This window comes from Chiloscyllium punctatum, chromosome 36 (assembly GCF_047496795.1).
Source record: "Chiloscyllium punctatum isolate Juve2018m chromosome 36, sChiPun1.3, whole genome shotgun sequence".
NCBI classification, from domain to species: domain Eukaryota; kingdom Metazoa; phylum Chordata; class Chondrichthyes; order Orectolobiformes; family Hemiscylliidae; genus Chiloscyllium; species Chiloscyllium punctatum.
In genome coordinates, this window is record NC_092774.1 from 69630152 (window position 1) to 69646331 (window position 16180).

Sequence of the window (16180 nt, forward strand, 5' to 3'; positions counted from 1 at the left end):
TGTGCTGCCTGCTTAAGAATGTTTTGAGTGGTCTGGCCTCGTCCATAACAGGTCCAAACCTTTCCCATTCATGTCCTTATCCAAATGTCTTTTAAACGTTGTAACTGTACCTGCATCCCCGCTTCCTCTGGACATTCATTCCACACACAAACCATTCTCTATGGGAAAACAAAGGTGTTCCTCCTGTCTTTTTAAAATCTTTCTCCACTCACCTTCAAAATTTGCTCCCTAACCTTGAAGCCCCCACTCTAAGGAAAGGACACCCATCATTCACCTCCTCTATACCCCTCATGACTTTATAAAGCTTGATAAGATCACCTCTCAACCTCCTATGCTCCAGTGAAAAAGGTCCCAGCCTATCCACCAAGATGTAGGTATATTCATATCCAGTTCAATGTTGGTGCAGATCTGTTCAATGTTGGTGCAGGCTTGAAAGACCAAATGGCCTACTCCTGCTCCCAGTTCTCTCTCCCTATGTCCAGGACAGCAAGAGACCATAAGACCAAGGAGCATAAATTAGGCCATTCAGCCAATCAGGTCTGCTCCACCATTCAATCATGGCTGACAGGTTTCTCAACCCCATTCTCTTGCTTTCTCCCCGCAACACTCAATATCCTTGATACACAAGAACCTATTTATCTCTGTCTTGAATATACTCAGTGACTTGCCCAACACAGTCTCTGTGGCAATGAATTCCATAGGTTTCGCACTCTCTGGCTACAAAGGTTTCCCCTTTATCTGCGTTCTAAAAGGTCTTCCCTTTACTCTAAGGCTGTGCCTTTGGGACCTAGTCTCTCCTACCAATGGAGACATTTTCCCAACATCCACCCTGTCCAGGCCAATCTGTAATCTGTATGTTTCAATTAGATCCCCCAAGTGTGGGCTGTAAATCAGCGTAAACCAGACCCTTCAGGATGAGGTACAGCACGGATTAGGTTCTGCAAAGTGAGAATGGAGGGAGAATGTGTGGGATGGAGATTTTCAGCGTTTAGGAAATAAGAGAGGAAAGAAAGTTCAATCTAAATTAGAATTGAACGGATGGGCTGATGGGCCGAGGAGTGGCAGATAAAGTTTCATTTAGATAAATGTGAGGTGTTGCATTTTGGAAAGGCACATTAGGGCAGGATTTACACACTTAATGGTAAGGCCGTGGAGAGTGTTCCTGCATCAAGAGACCATGGAGTGCAGATTTGTCGTTCTGTGAAAGTGGAGTCACAGGTAGACACGGTAGTGAAGAAAGCGTTTGGTGGTGCTTGCCTTTATTGATCAGAGCAATGAGTACAAGAGTTCGGAGTCATGTTATGGCTGTACATGACATTAGTTAGGCCACTTTTGGAATACTGCATTCAGTCCTGGTCTCCTATGTTAGAAAGATGTTGTGAAACTTTAAAACAGTTTGGAAATCATTTACAAGGCTGTTTCCAGAGTTGGAGGGTTTGAGTTATAGGGAGAGGCTGAAAAGACTGCGGCTGTTTTCCCTGGAGCGTAGGAGGCTGAGAGATGACCTTATAGAGGTTTATAAGGGGCATGGATACGAGTCCAAAACGAGGGAGAGAGAAAAAGTAATTTTACACTGCAGGGAATCTGCACAGTTACTGGACATTGCAGTGCATCTGGGAAAGGTTAATGAACAGCAAAATTCACAGCTGACCATGGAGGAACCTGTGTGGGGGAGCTCACAGAACAGGAACAGAGAAGTGTATAGTCTTTAACGTGTAACCCAGCTGTAAGTCTGCAGTCGTGAATGGAGTGGATTCTTTCTTGATTATATGATTTACTGACATCTGTCTCTTGATTAAATTTTAAAAATATAAACCACAAGTACTGTGTTAGTCCAGAGCACTTTTTTAGAGCAAAAGGACGGTGCTATTTTCTGGGTCTGTAGATTGTGAAGGAGCAAAGGTGGCCTTTATGAAAGTGATATGCTCTTCCTGTCAGACGTGGGAGATTAGGGAGAGTATCATGTTACTGATGATTATGTCTGCAGTAAGTGTGTTTGTTTGAAATCCTATTGGATCGCGTGGATAAGTTGCAGCGCCAGTTCGAGGTAATGAGGTATTTACAAGACCTGGGGCTATGATGGCTTGGTAATGATAGGAAGGGAGAAAAGCCGCAGCTACAGTCATTGAGATGGGTTTACTCCAGGAAAGGGAGGAGGGGTAGGCAGGTAGTGCAGGAGTCTTCTGTGGCTGTCCCCATTTCAAACAAGTCTGCTGTTTTGGAAAATTTAGGGGGTGATGGTCTCTTAGGGAATGTAGCACGAACAGCCAAGTTTCTGGTCTCGAGACATGCTCTCATGCAATGAGGGGTACGTCGGGTTCCAAGTGATCAATTGTGATAAGGGGCTCTCTAGTCAGAGGTACAAACTGACGCTTCTGTGGTTAGCAGCGAAAAATCAGAATGGTGTGTCACCTCCCTGGTGCCAGGATCAAGGATGTCTCCGAGAGGGTGCAGAATGTTCTCAAAAGGGAGAGGGACCGGTTGGAGGTCATTGTACACATTGGAACCAATGACATAGGAAGGAAAAAGGATGCGATTCTGAAGGGAAAGTGTAGAAAGTCAGGCACAAATTTAAAAAAAAAAGAGGTCCTCGAATCTAGGAAAATCTAGATTACTGCCAGTGCTACGAGCTAGTGAGGGTTGGAACAAAGAGAATAGAGCAGATGAATGCATGGCTGAGGAGCTGGTGCATGTGAGAAGAATTCACATTTTTGGATCATTGGAATCTCTTCTGGAGTAGATGTGACCTGTACAAGAAGGATAGATTGCACCTGAATATTGGAAGAGAGCTAATATACTGGCAGGGAAATTTGCAAGAGCTGCTCGGGAGGAATTAAACTAGCAAGGTGGGTGCGTGGGGAGGTACCCAGGGAAATAGTGAGGAAAGAGATCAATCTGAGACTGGTACAGTTGGGAAAGGGAGTGAGTCAAACAGTCAGGTCAGGAAGAGACAAAGCAGAGAGCAAGGTAGGACTGACATATTAAACTGCATTTACTTCATTGCAAGAGGCCTAATAGGGAAGGCAGTTGAACTCAGGGCATAATTAGGAAGATGGGATATGATATCATAGCAATTACAGAAACGTGGCTCAGGGATGGGCAGGACTGGCAGCTTAATGTTCCAGGATACAAATGGTACAGGAGGCAAGAGCTGAGGGGGAGTGGTGTTTTTGATAAGGGATAGTATTCCTGTTGGACCTAAGGAGGATATTCCTAGGAATACATCCAGGAAGGTTATTTGGTTGGAACTGAGAAATAAGGAAGGGCTGATCACCTTATTGGGATTGTGTTGTAGACACCCTCATGGTCAGTGGGAAATTGAGAAACAAATTTGTATGGAGATTTGAGTTACCTGTAAGAGTAGTGGGATGGTTATTGTTAGGGATTTTAATTTTTCAAACATCGACTGGGATTGCCATAGTGCTACGGGTTTAGATTAGATTAGATTACTTACCGTGTGGAAACAGGCCCTTTGGCCCAACAAGTCCACACCGCCCCGCCGAAGCGTAACACACCCATACATCGACATCTACATCTACCCCTTACCTCACACTACGGGCAATTTAGCATGGCCAATTCACCTAACCTGCACATCTTTGGAGTGTGGGAGGAAACCGGAGCACTCGGAGGAAACCCACGCAGACACAGGGAGAACGTGCAAACTCCACACAGTCAGTCGCCTGAGGCGGGAATTGAACCCGGGTCTCTGGCGCTGTGAGGCAGCAGTGCTAACCACTGTGCCACCGTGCCGCCCACTAGGACGAGATGGAGAGCAATTTGTTAGAAACGGACCTAAGGGGCAAGTTTTCATGCAGAAGGTGGTGCGTGTACAAAGCTGTTAGAGGAAGTGGTGAGTGCTGGTACAATTATGACATTTAAAAGGCATCTGGATAGGTATATGAATAGGAGGGGTTTAGAGGGTTATTGGCCAAATGCTGGCAAATGGAGCTAGTTTAATTTTGGATATCTGGCCGACATGGATGAGTTGGACAAAAGGGTATGTTTCTGTGCTGTGTCTTTCTCTGACTCTGGCTTGCCACTAACATTTGCCACGTCTCTATGTTCAGTTTCTTTCTGGTGTCAGTGTCAATACCTTGTTGTCTCATTCCGACCCCACCTCCCCCCGGATTGACAATGATGACTTTTGTAATCTCTTTTTACAGACTCTCTGAAGATGGAAGTTTCAAAATCAACAGCTTATGCTTGACTCTCCTGCTCCTCGGATGCTGCCTGACCTGCTGTGTTTTTCCAACACTACACTTTTCGACTCTGATCTCCAGCATCTGCAGTCATCATTGTCTGACAGTCACTCAATCCATTGGGACAGCAAAGATTTTCAACTCTGATTCTGTGAAATGGAGCAATGCTTTTTGGTTCCTGTTTCATAAAGTTTTCAGCATCAGTGGGACTGGATGAGAGACCCTACTGTTGCAGTGCACTGAGTGTGGAGCCAGAAACAGTTTTCCGGCCTGGAAAGAGGAATTCACACCGGGGAGGGGCTGTACACACGTTTGTGTGCGGCTGAAGCTTCAGCCATGGAGAAACCCGAGGAATCCTGCCCCATGGAGAAACCGTGGAAGTGTGGCAACTGTGGGAAATGCTTCAGTTTCCCGTCTGCCCTGGAGACTCATCGGCGCAGTCACACTGGGGAGAGACCTTTCCCCTGCCCGGAGTGCGGGAAGGGCTTTACTAGCTCTTCCAACCTGCTGGCCCACCAGTGGATCCATACTGGGGAGAGGCCATTCTCCTGCCCAGAGTGCAGGTATGGTTTTACCAGCTCCTCCAACCTGATGGCCCACTTGCGGACCCACACAGCGGAGAGTCCGTTCTCGTGCCCCGAGTGTGAGAAGAGCTTTGCCCAGGCCTCTACCCTCATGGCCCACCAACAGGTCCACACTGGGGTGAGATCCTTCCCTTGCCCTGAGTGAGGGAAGGCCTTCAGCAAATCCTCCAACCTGCTAGCCCACCGGCGGGTCCACACTGGGGAGAGGCCCTTCAGCTATTCTGAGTGTGGGAAGGCCTTCAGTAATTCCTCTGCCCTGCTGAGGCACCAGCGGGACCACACCTGGGAGAGGCCGTTCCCTTGCCCTGAGTGTGGGAAGGGCTTCAAACGCTCCTCTGACTTGCTGGACCACCAGCGGGTCCACACGGGGGAGAGACCATTCAGCTGTCCTGAGTGCGGGAAGGGCTTTACCCAGGCCTCCAACCTGCTGAGGCACCAGTGGGTCCACACCGGGGAGAGGCCATTTGCCTGCCCCAAGTGCAGGCGGAGGTTCACGTCGTCCAGTAACTTGCAGAGACACCAGAGGGGGCACCAGCAGATTCCGCTGGCGACGCTGATGTGGATCACCCCCAGGACTGAACCTCCTGCCCGTTCTGACAGTGGGTGCAGTGGGAGCATCAGCGAGCTCTCTTTGATTTCTGCTAGACAGCACCCCCACACCCCTCCCATCTTCCCCCAACCCCAGGTTGACTCACGGGCGGCACAGTAGCTCAGTAATTAGTGCCACTGTGTCACATCGCCAGGGACCGGGGTTCGATTCCACCCTCAGGGTGACTGTCTTTGTGGAGTTTGCACATTCTCTCCCCATGTCTGCAAGGGTTTCCTCTGGGTGCTCCCACAATCCAAACATGAGCAAGTGAATTAGCAGTGTGCAGTGTATTGTTGAGGGGGTAATGTAGACTAAGGTAGGGGAATGGGTTACTCTTCAGAGGATCGGTTTTTTTTAAAGATTAGATTACTTACAGTGTGAAAACAGGCCCTTCGGGCCAACAAGTCCACACCGACTCGCCGGAGCATAACCCACCCAGACCCATTCTCCTACATTTACCCCTTCACCTAACACTACAGGCAATTTTGCATGGCTAATTCACCTAACCTGCACATTTTTGGATTGTGGGAGGAAACCGGAGCACCTGGAGTAAACACACGCAGACACGGGGAGAACGTGCAAACTCCACACAGAGTCACCTGAGGCGGGAATTGAACCCGGTTCTCTGGCGCTATGAGGCAGCAGTGCTAACCACTGTGCCACCAGTGTGGACTTGTTGGGTTAAAGGGCCTGTTTCCCTGTAGGATTCTGTGAGCTTTGCTTGCAGTGTTGCTCACTGAGCCCAGGACTGCACGTTCCCACTGAAGTGATCCGCACAAACCTCAGATGGCATCCACACCAATGTACCAAACTAAAGGGGTAGCCATGGGCACCCGCATGGGACCCAGCTATGCCTGCCTCTTTGTCGGGTACGTGGAACAGTCCATTTTCCTCAGTTACACCTGTTCCTCCAGTACATCGATGACCATATTGGTGCCACTTCATGCTCTCACAAGGAGTTTGAACAGTTTGTCATCTTTATCAACACCTTTCACTCCGACCTCAAATTGACCTGGACCATCTCCCTTTCCAGGGCCTCTCCATCTCTGGGTACCGACTAACCGTGGACATCTACTACAATCCCACCGACTCCCACAGCTACCTAGATTACGCCTCCTCCCACCCCACCTCCTGTCAAAACACAATCCCTTATTCCCAATTCCACGACCGCATCTGTTCCCAGGATGACCAATTCCACCGTCGAAAATCCCAGAGGGCCTCCTCCTTCCAAGTTCGCAATTTCTCTTTCCACGTGGTCGACAATGCCCTCCAGCACATCTCCTCCACATCCTGCAACACCGCCCTTGAACCCCACCCCTCCCAATGGAACAAGGACAGAACCCACCCCCACCGTCCTCACCTTCCACCCCACCAACCTCCGGATACATCACATCAGCCTCTGCTACCTACAAACGGACCCCACCACCAGGTATATTTTTCTCTCCCCACCCCTACCAGCATTCCAGAGAGGCCATTTCCTCTGCGACTCCCTCGTCAGGTCCGTGTGCCCACAACCAGCCCACACCCCACTCCTGGTCCCTTCCACGCCACCACAGGAAGTGTAAAATATGTGTCCATACCACTCCTCACACCTCCATCCAAGGTCCCAAAGGATCCTTCCATATCTGACAGAAATTTACCTCGACCTCCACCAGTGTCATCCACTGTATCCATTCCATCCAATGTGGGCTTCTCTACTTTGGAGAGACAGGACGCCAACTTGTGGATTGTTTCAGAGAACCACTCTGGGACACCCACAAACCCCACCGCCCTGTGGCTGAACACTTAACTCCCCCTCCCATTCCATCAAGATCATTGAGGTCCTGGGCTGTCTCCATCGCCAAACCCTTACCACCTGACGCCTGGAGGAAGAACACCTCTTATTCCACCTTGGGACCCCACAACCACATGGGATCAATGTGGAATTCAAAAGTTTCCTCATGTGTCATCCTCCTCCTCCTCCTCCTCTTTTCTCCCCCCCCCCACCTTATCACAGCCCCAAGCCTCCACTCGCCCTCCTGACCTGTCTATCACCTTTCCCATCTATCCGCCCCACCCTCCTCTCCGACCAATCATCTTCATCTGCTTATCACATTCTCAGCTACCTTCTCCCCAACACCACCCCCCCTTCCATTTATCTCTCAACCCTCCCGGCCCACAAGCCTCATTGATGATGAAGGGTTTATGCCCTAAACGTCAATTCTCCTGCTCCTTGGATGCTACCTGACCTGCTGTGCTTTTCCAGTACCACACTCTCGACTCTGTCCACCGATGTTGTCAGAGATATAGGACTTGCTCCAAACTGATCCACAGTCCAGTTGATGGGACAGGAAACCGCTTCCTTTCTCGAGACAAGTCTCCCGAAGAGAACTTGCTGGCTAACTGATGTACTGAACTTCACAGTGTCCCACTGCTCTCAGTTATCTGGAAGGTGTCCACACATGTGCCTAAGGTGGTGCTCGAGACCTTTAATATCTCTTTGGGATTGATCCCCATTCATTTGAGGCTGTGTAGTCATACAGCCTGGAAACAGACCGTTCAGTATGTGATCCCCAACTAAACTAGTCCCACCTGCCTGCTCCTGGACCTTATTCGATAGTCATCGTCATAGAGATGCACAGGACGGAAACAAACCATTTAATCCAACTTGTCCATGCTGACCAGATATCCGAATATAATCCTACCGAAGGATGCAGGATTAAGAGTTCTCTTTGGCAAGAGACCTTAACAAGCTGTAGTAATGGACTCAAAGTATGCAATCATATTTCATCTCATATTTTAGAGACATGGTAACTAGATTTAGCCTGTCTACAATAATATATATAAAGAGGGGGGAATCATAACACAGGAAATGGAAAAATGAATAAGGAATGGAAGGGGTGGGTGGGGGAATGGTAGCTAAAATAGTGAAATGGGGGGATTTCATTCAAACCTAATTTAGAGGTATGTATGAAAATATAGAGACTGCAGTACTGAACATGACAGTAAAATGTCCCTTTCCGAAAGTGGCATGTGCAAGAAATCAGACAGAGATATATAAAATCCCTACAGTGCAGAAAGAGGCCATTTGTCCCATTTGAGCCTGCACTGACACACCATAGACCATCCCACCCAGGATCATCCTGTTCTCCTGCATTTAGTATGACTAATCCACATAACCTACACATCACAGAGCAATTTTGCATGGTCAATCCACCTAACCTGCGCATCTTTGGACTGTGGACATGCTGACAGGGAGAACATGCAAACTACAGACAGACACTCACCTGAGGCTGGAATTGAACCTGGGTCCCTTGTGCTGTGAGGTAGCAATGCCAAGCACTGTGCCACCTCAATATGATATAAAATTTAAACAAATGCTCTAAGCTGCAAATTTGTCCATGTGAACAACTTACTACAAATGATTTGAAGCAAAATCCATATGAATTGTGTTTTGGGAGACATCCAGAACATATTTCATTAATGATTGAAAATCTTCGACCTTTGGAATGGTCTGCGAGAGAGAGTGTTGGAGTCAGATTCAATTATGGCATTCAAAAGATAGTTGGATCATTAAACTGAAAAGGAAAGTAATCAGTGTTCGGTGAAGAGTAGCACTGGATACTGTGGTGATTATAATTAGGTCAGTCAGGTGAGTTCCCTTATTGGGGGTGTTCACCTGCTCTTCTTAACATTTCACTTCAATAATCTTTAGGTTCCCAATGTCTGTTGGGCGCTTTCTCTGTTCAAGTGTCTACTCGAGTGACTCAGTGTCAAATTTTGTTTATGAATTGTTCCTCTGATATCTCATGAGAGGGGCTATGATATTAACAAGTGGTATCTAAATAGTTGTGGGTCACAATGTGCTCAAGTGAGAAAGAATAAACTGACCATTCTTAAATATTCATTTTTAAACCATAGAAATAAAATTTATGTTTGGAAAATATACAACTTATCATGTATGAAGAAGATCAGAAATAGGAATGGGAATAGGTAATTGACTGTTGAGATGCTCTGTCTTTTATCACCATCCATGGCTGATCATTTTTCTGAATTCTCTTTCCTGCACGTTTCGTTTTCCATGTCTTCACCTGATGAAGAGGCTACACTCCAAGCGCATGTGATTTCAAATAGACGTGTTGGACTATAGTTGTGTGACTTATGACTGAAAAAAATTGAGTATGTTATTACACAGACTGGAGCAGTGGGATTTAAACCTGAGCCTCAGGGCTCTGTGGGAGACTACAGCTGCATCACAAAAAAAAAACCCTCTGTCGTAAATAGGTCCTCTTCTGTTGAATGAGAGGTAACCCCTTCCTCCTCAACATGAGACATGACCACTGTACCCCCACAGGCCATTACAGTAAATTGAGCCCATCTCCTGTTGAATGAATGAGTGAGAACACCTTCCTCCTGAACCCCTCGAGCCTATTGTAGTAAAGGGGCGGGGACAGTGAAGGGCCTGTGAACCTCTCCACCAATCCCAAAGGTTGCGGTCGGTGCGGACGAATCGGAGAGTGACATTCCGGGTTGTGGCTTCCTTTTTGACTGCAAAGTCGGCCGCCATTGGTCAGACGGAGTAAGGTGCGCTCTCATTGGAGGGGGCGTGGATGACGCGAATAACAGAAGGAGGAGACGGAAAGAAGAAGAAAAACAAAGATGGCGGCGCGAGGCTGCGGTTTTCTCATCGACTCAGCGGGCGGTTTCTGACGGAGGGAGGGGGGCAGACAGGCATCGTTTACCTCAGAAAATACCTTTAAAATACATTTCAGATTAAAGCCGGAACTTTTCAAACAAAAGTTGTGAAGAAAAGGAGACAGTCCCCGGTGGGGTTTATTGTTTATTTTTGTATAATTTCCGGGGCCCGGGAAGGGGGAGGTGACGGTTACCGGGTGAACGAGAAAACAAATTAAAAATGTCGGCGGTGGAGGAGAGAGAACCGGCGCCCGCGGCTTCTTCGGCGGCGGCCGGAGCCCAGGAGCTCAACAACCCCCCGGAGCTGGAGGAAGGTCCGAGCTCCAAGAAGCGGGGGGTCCGGCTGGAGGCTGGATTTACTCAAGGCTTGTATCTATTAACTTATTTAAATGGTACCTACTGTATGGGGCTATGGTTTACATTAAAACCGGAGGATCATGTCAGAGTGTTTGTTTATATTTAGCAGTTGTAGTTGGTCAAATACACTCCCTGGAGGAGCACCTTCTATGATGCTGCATTTCTTGCCTTCTGCCCTTCCCCCATTTGTTATCTCACATCTCGATTTTACATTTTATTTGGTCAAATTTAATTTCATATTAATGAGACTTGGTATTGACTGTGTTATTAATTTGTTTGTTGGATTATTGTAAGAAAAAAATAATGGTGTCGTCATTTCTGATGTCAGACTTTGACATTGAATGTGCAGATGTGAATATCAGTAAATTGTGAAAATAAATCAAGAACTTGTGGTTCCAACAAAAAAGCGGTTCACTGATATTAATGGCATTGTCTCATTTGAGGATGATGACTTGAGTGTGACTAACAAACCGTTTCATGTAGTCACCCAATTTAATTAAAATTTTCTTTAACTTAATTGAAGAAAATAACTGGCAGGCTAAGATTTGTACAATTTGTTTATAAGATTTATTTATACGTCCATTGCTCTCAATGTGGTCTCTGCCACATTAGGGAGACTGGACGCCAACTTGCAGAACATTTCAGGGAACAGCTCTGGGACTAAACAACCCCACCGCCTTGTGGCTGAATGCTTTAACTCCCCCTCCCAATCCATCAAGGACACGCAAGTACTCTGCTGCCTCCCCCTTCAAGCTCTAGGTACCTGACACTTGTAGGAAGAACATCTCGTCTTCTGCCTTGGGACCCACTAACTACATAGGATCAATGTAGATTTCACCAGTTTCCTTATTTCCCCTCCCCTTCCCCCACACCACACACCTTGTCCCAGATCCAGAGTTGAAAAATGTGGTACTGGAATAATGCCTAGAGGCCCTGCCTCTCGGAATTCCCTGGCTGTTCTCTGGCATGGCACTCATCCACAGATTCTATCAACACACAGATTGACCTGGACCCAATATACCGGCCACTGCAGTTGGAACTGACAAAGGGAAGCGGCAGAGACAAACCAGTATAAATGCCGGAGGAAACATCACAGAAGCACTTCACAAGAGGCTCCCAAGCACTGAGGATATCACCCAGACAGGGGATGAAACATCTGCAACAAAAATTCCCAGCTCGGCAAACACAATCACAACGAGCACCCGAGCTACAAATCTTCTCAAACTTTGAATTGAGCATAGGAGTTGGGACATCCTGTTGCAACTGTCACGCATGCCACACAACACAAGGCGTGGTCGTTCTCTGACTGACCATCCCTTTGAATATCAGGGGGAAGACACCCCTTTAATTGTAACATTCAGGAAAGATGCCTTACTTCAACAAAAATGTGCTGTGCTGTGCTCACAGATGCTTGGACAGAGAAAGGAAGTTGCAGTCTGGAGTGAAGCTCAATCCTCATTCAGAGAGAGAGAGGAGCAGCAGTAGCTTCAGAAGCTCATGGTCCAACTTGTGCATTCAGACAATTGTGCGGGGGGGGGGGGTTTCTTCTGGGCAAAATCTGGGAATGAAGCAATGTCTCCACCTTTCCATTCCTTATCCTGGGAGGGAGAGAAGGGGGGAAGCACTGTTCACTTGCAGCAACTGGAGGCAGAGATTATGAATCCAAGCAGGGAGCAGAGTCTGCAAAAGTCAGTTTCAGTCGGCTTCTTCTGAAATATTGTGTGCAATTCTGGTCTCCCGCCTATAGGCAGGATACTGTGAAACTTGAAAGGATTCAGAGAAGAGTCACAAGGCTGTTGCCAGGGTAGGAGGGTTTGAACTACAAGGAGAGGCTGAATAAGATGGGGCTGTTTTCCCTCGAGCATCGCAGGCTGAGTGTGTGTTTTTTAAAGAGGTTTATAAAAACTTGAGGAGTGTTGACGGGGTAAGTACACAAGGTCTTTTCCCTGGGATAGGGGGAGTGCAGAACTAGAGGGCATAGGTTTAGGGCGAACGGGGAAAAATTTAAAAGGGACCTTGCAGTTAACCTTTATTTGCAGAGGGTGATGAGTGTATGGAATGAGCTGCCAGAGGAAGTGGTGGAGGCATCTGGATGGGTATATGAAAAGGAAGGGTTTAGATGGATATGGACCAAGTGATGGCAAATGGAACTAGACTAATTTTGGATATCTGGTCAGCATGGACAAGTTAGATTGAAGGATCTGTTTCTGTGCTTTACGTCTCTGACTCTGTGACTGGTGAAAAGCGTTGGCATTCGTCGAAACATTTATGCAACAGAAAATTATGAGAGTAAAGATAAGCCTCACGTCGTTGATTCATGAATCCTGGTGTAGTATGGATGTATTTCCAGTAATAGAGTCAGTATAGCATTGAAGAAGTCCAAAAGACGGCTTCTTTTACAAAAAGTCACACTTAAAACTTAAATCTGAGTCTTCTGGAAATGTAAGACAACCGTGCGTTAATATAAGACAGATAAGTCTGGGGTATATGATACATATTTGATGGAATGTTTAAGGCTCTAAAAGCATGATGTGCAGTGTTTCTGGGCTCATAATATTTTACTGCAGAATATTGTATATCTTCAGTAAGAACGTCAATACCGCATGATAGATGTCCATTCAGCAACTTGAGTGAACTCTTCATGGAGTATGCAATCCACCACATTACCCTGCTGTATACATTTACATATAGATCAGCACAAAGATCTTGTGTATTAAGAGAGGAAAGAATGTTCCACAGAAACTACAATTGTGTGTTCTGATTTTCTATTGTGGACTGACAGCGATGACCTTTGTAATATTCCTGTGGAAAGAGATTGCAAGAGAAGAATTTAGAGGCAGAAATCTCAGACCAAACAAGTCTGACAGTTGCTTGATTCACCAGGACTTGGATATTGATGGCCTTGTAAACAAAGGGGAGAAGGTCTGCCTGCTTTGTTAGGTTTCAAACGTCAGTGTGACTGGAGACTCAGAGTCTCACATACCCACACACCAGAGTCGTGACTGGAACATGCTTTACAGACTCCAATAATCAGAGGGTTCACCAGTAACACCACGCATATGCTGTAAGTGTGAGCGAGTTTCAACTGATTGTTGAACCTGGAGAAATATGAGGACATCTGCACCTTGGAGAAATCATGAAAATGCAGGGAGTGTAGGAACGGTTTCCCTTCCCCGCCTGCGCGATATTCATCAGCATTTGCACACCGGGCAGCGGCCATTCACCTGCATTCAGCACAGGAAAGGCTCCACTCAGTCGCATCACCTCTTGGTCCACACCTGGGAGAAACTGCTCATCTGCCCTGTATGCTGAAGCAGATGAAGGACATTTTTTTTATCCTGGATGGAGCATACTGCAGGTATACCTGAAATAGATACATTTGTCTCTGTCCCATTGAGTCTCCAGCACAGGGGCAGGCCAAGCTGCTCAATTGGTCTCTGTGTTTATTCTCCACCGGAGCCTCCATCCACCCCTCTTCATTGCTCCCCCATCTCCCCTCCATCAGCATAAAGGTATCCCTCACTTTTCGAACGTTCACTTTACACTACTTCACTTTTACAAAAGACCTACATTAATACCTGTTCTCACAAACCAAAAGAAATCTGAAGAGGATTGTCGCTTTTACAAAGAAAGGCATAATATAAATTAATTCATGGTAATTGCTTCTATGCTTTAGGCCATTTCGGCTTATGAAAGGAACACTTTACTTTCAAATAGTGGGGGAAAGCTGTATCAATACAATACAGCACAATCACAGGCCCTTCTTATTTAGTTTAGGCACCACCTCCAAGCATGTGCTAATTCTTAATCCTTACTTAGATCTGCTATTTATTGCCCATGTGTGGTTTCTGTTCCTCTGTTCACCTCCCGTTCATGCGTCTATCAAGATACATCTTAAACGTTGTTAAGGTGCCTGCTTCCACTACCTGCACTGGCAGTGCGTTCCAGAAACCCACCATCGCTCTGTGTAAATTCCCCACCCCCACCACTTCTCCCCCAAACAGTCCCCCTCTCACCTTGAACCTCTTTTAGTTGACTTTTCCACTTTGGAGGGAAAAAAACACCTCTGACTATCACAGAATCCCTCCAGCGTGGAAACAGACCATTCAGCCAACAAGTCAAAACTGGCCCTCTAAAGATTAACACGTGGAGCCCCGTTTTCTTACCCCCATTATCGACATTTACTCCTGACTAATGTACCGAACTTTCACATCCCTGAACATTGGTGGAATTGACACACAGACGATCCAACTTAACCTGCCTCTCCCTGGACGCTATGGGTAATTTAGCTTCGCTAATCCTAACCTATATAAGTTTGGATTGTAGGAGGAAGCCGGAGCACCCGGAGGAAGCCCACACAGACACGGGAGGTGGGGTGCAGGGACAATCTGCCAACTCCACACAGATAGTTGCCTGACACTAAAATCGAACGCAGGTGTGCAGAATAAACAGCTGTAATGTAACTCTTACACTGAAGGAAGCGTGCTGTGTACCTTCTTGACCACCATGCCTACCTGCATTACCACTTCCACGGATCTATATGCCCAGATCCCTCTGTATGCCAGTGCTCCTATGTGTTCTGCCATTTATCATACAATTCTTATATTTCCTTCGTCTCTATCGAGCTTCACCTTAACTGCCTTTCTCTCTTCATCTCTTTTTTCCCCCTCCTCACCACTCCACACATCAGCATATCATAAGACCATAGGAGCAGAAATTAGGCCATTCAGCCCATTGAGTCTGCTTTGCCATTCAATCACGGCTGATACGTTTCTCAACCCCATTCTCCCCGTAACCCTTGAACCCTTTGATACTCAAGAACCGATCTATCTCAGTCTTAAATATACTCAGTAACTCGGCCTCCGCAGCCTTCTGTGGCGGTGAATTCCATAGATTCACCACACTCTGGCTTAAGAAGTTTCTCTTGCCTCTGTTCTAAAGGGTCTTCCCTTGACGCGAAGGCTGAGCCCTCACGTTCTAGTCTCTCCTCCGAATGGAAACATCTTCCCAACATCCACGCCGTTCATTATTCTGTAGGTTTCCATTAGATCCCCTCTCATCCTTCTGAACTCCATGAAGTATAAACCTAGAGTCCTCTAATGTTCTTCATATGTTAAAGTCTTCATTCCTGGACCATTCTTGTGAACCACGTCTGAACATGTTCCAGGGCCAGTACATCCTACCTGAGATATGGGGCCCAAATCGACATACAGTACTCCAATTGTGGCCTGACCGGAGCCTCTCAGAGCCTCAGAAGTACATCCCTGCTTTTATATTCAAGTCTGATCAAAATATTTACCTTCCTAACCACTAACTCAAGCTGCAAGTTTACCTTGAGAGAATCCTGGAGTAGAACTCCATAGTCTCTTTGCACATCAGATTTCTGAATTTTCTCCCCATAATCCTTCTGTTCCAGAGTAGCAGCAGAGATTTCCAGACACCTCGATTGTTTTCAGGGATACCAAAGGATCTTGGGAATTGCCAGTATCTCAGGCGAAGGCAGATGGGAATGTGGTGTGGTCCTTTAAACTGCAGAACTTTCCAAATTCCCTGAGTCAACAGGAACTCTGTCTGGACCAAGAAACAAAACGGCCACTGAGAAACTGCTACATCAGAAGACCTCAGAGGCAGAAATTAGGCCATTCAGCCCATTGAATGGTGGAGTAGATTCAATCATTCTAAAGTATCAAGGGTTACGGGGAGAATTGGGTTGAGAAACATATCAGCCATGATTGACTAGTGGAGCAGACTCAATGGGCTGAATGGCCTAATTTCTG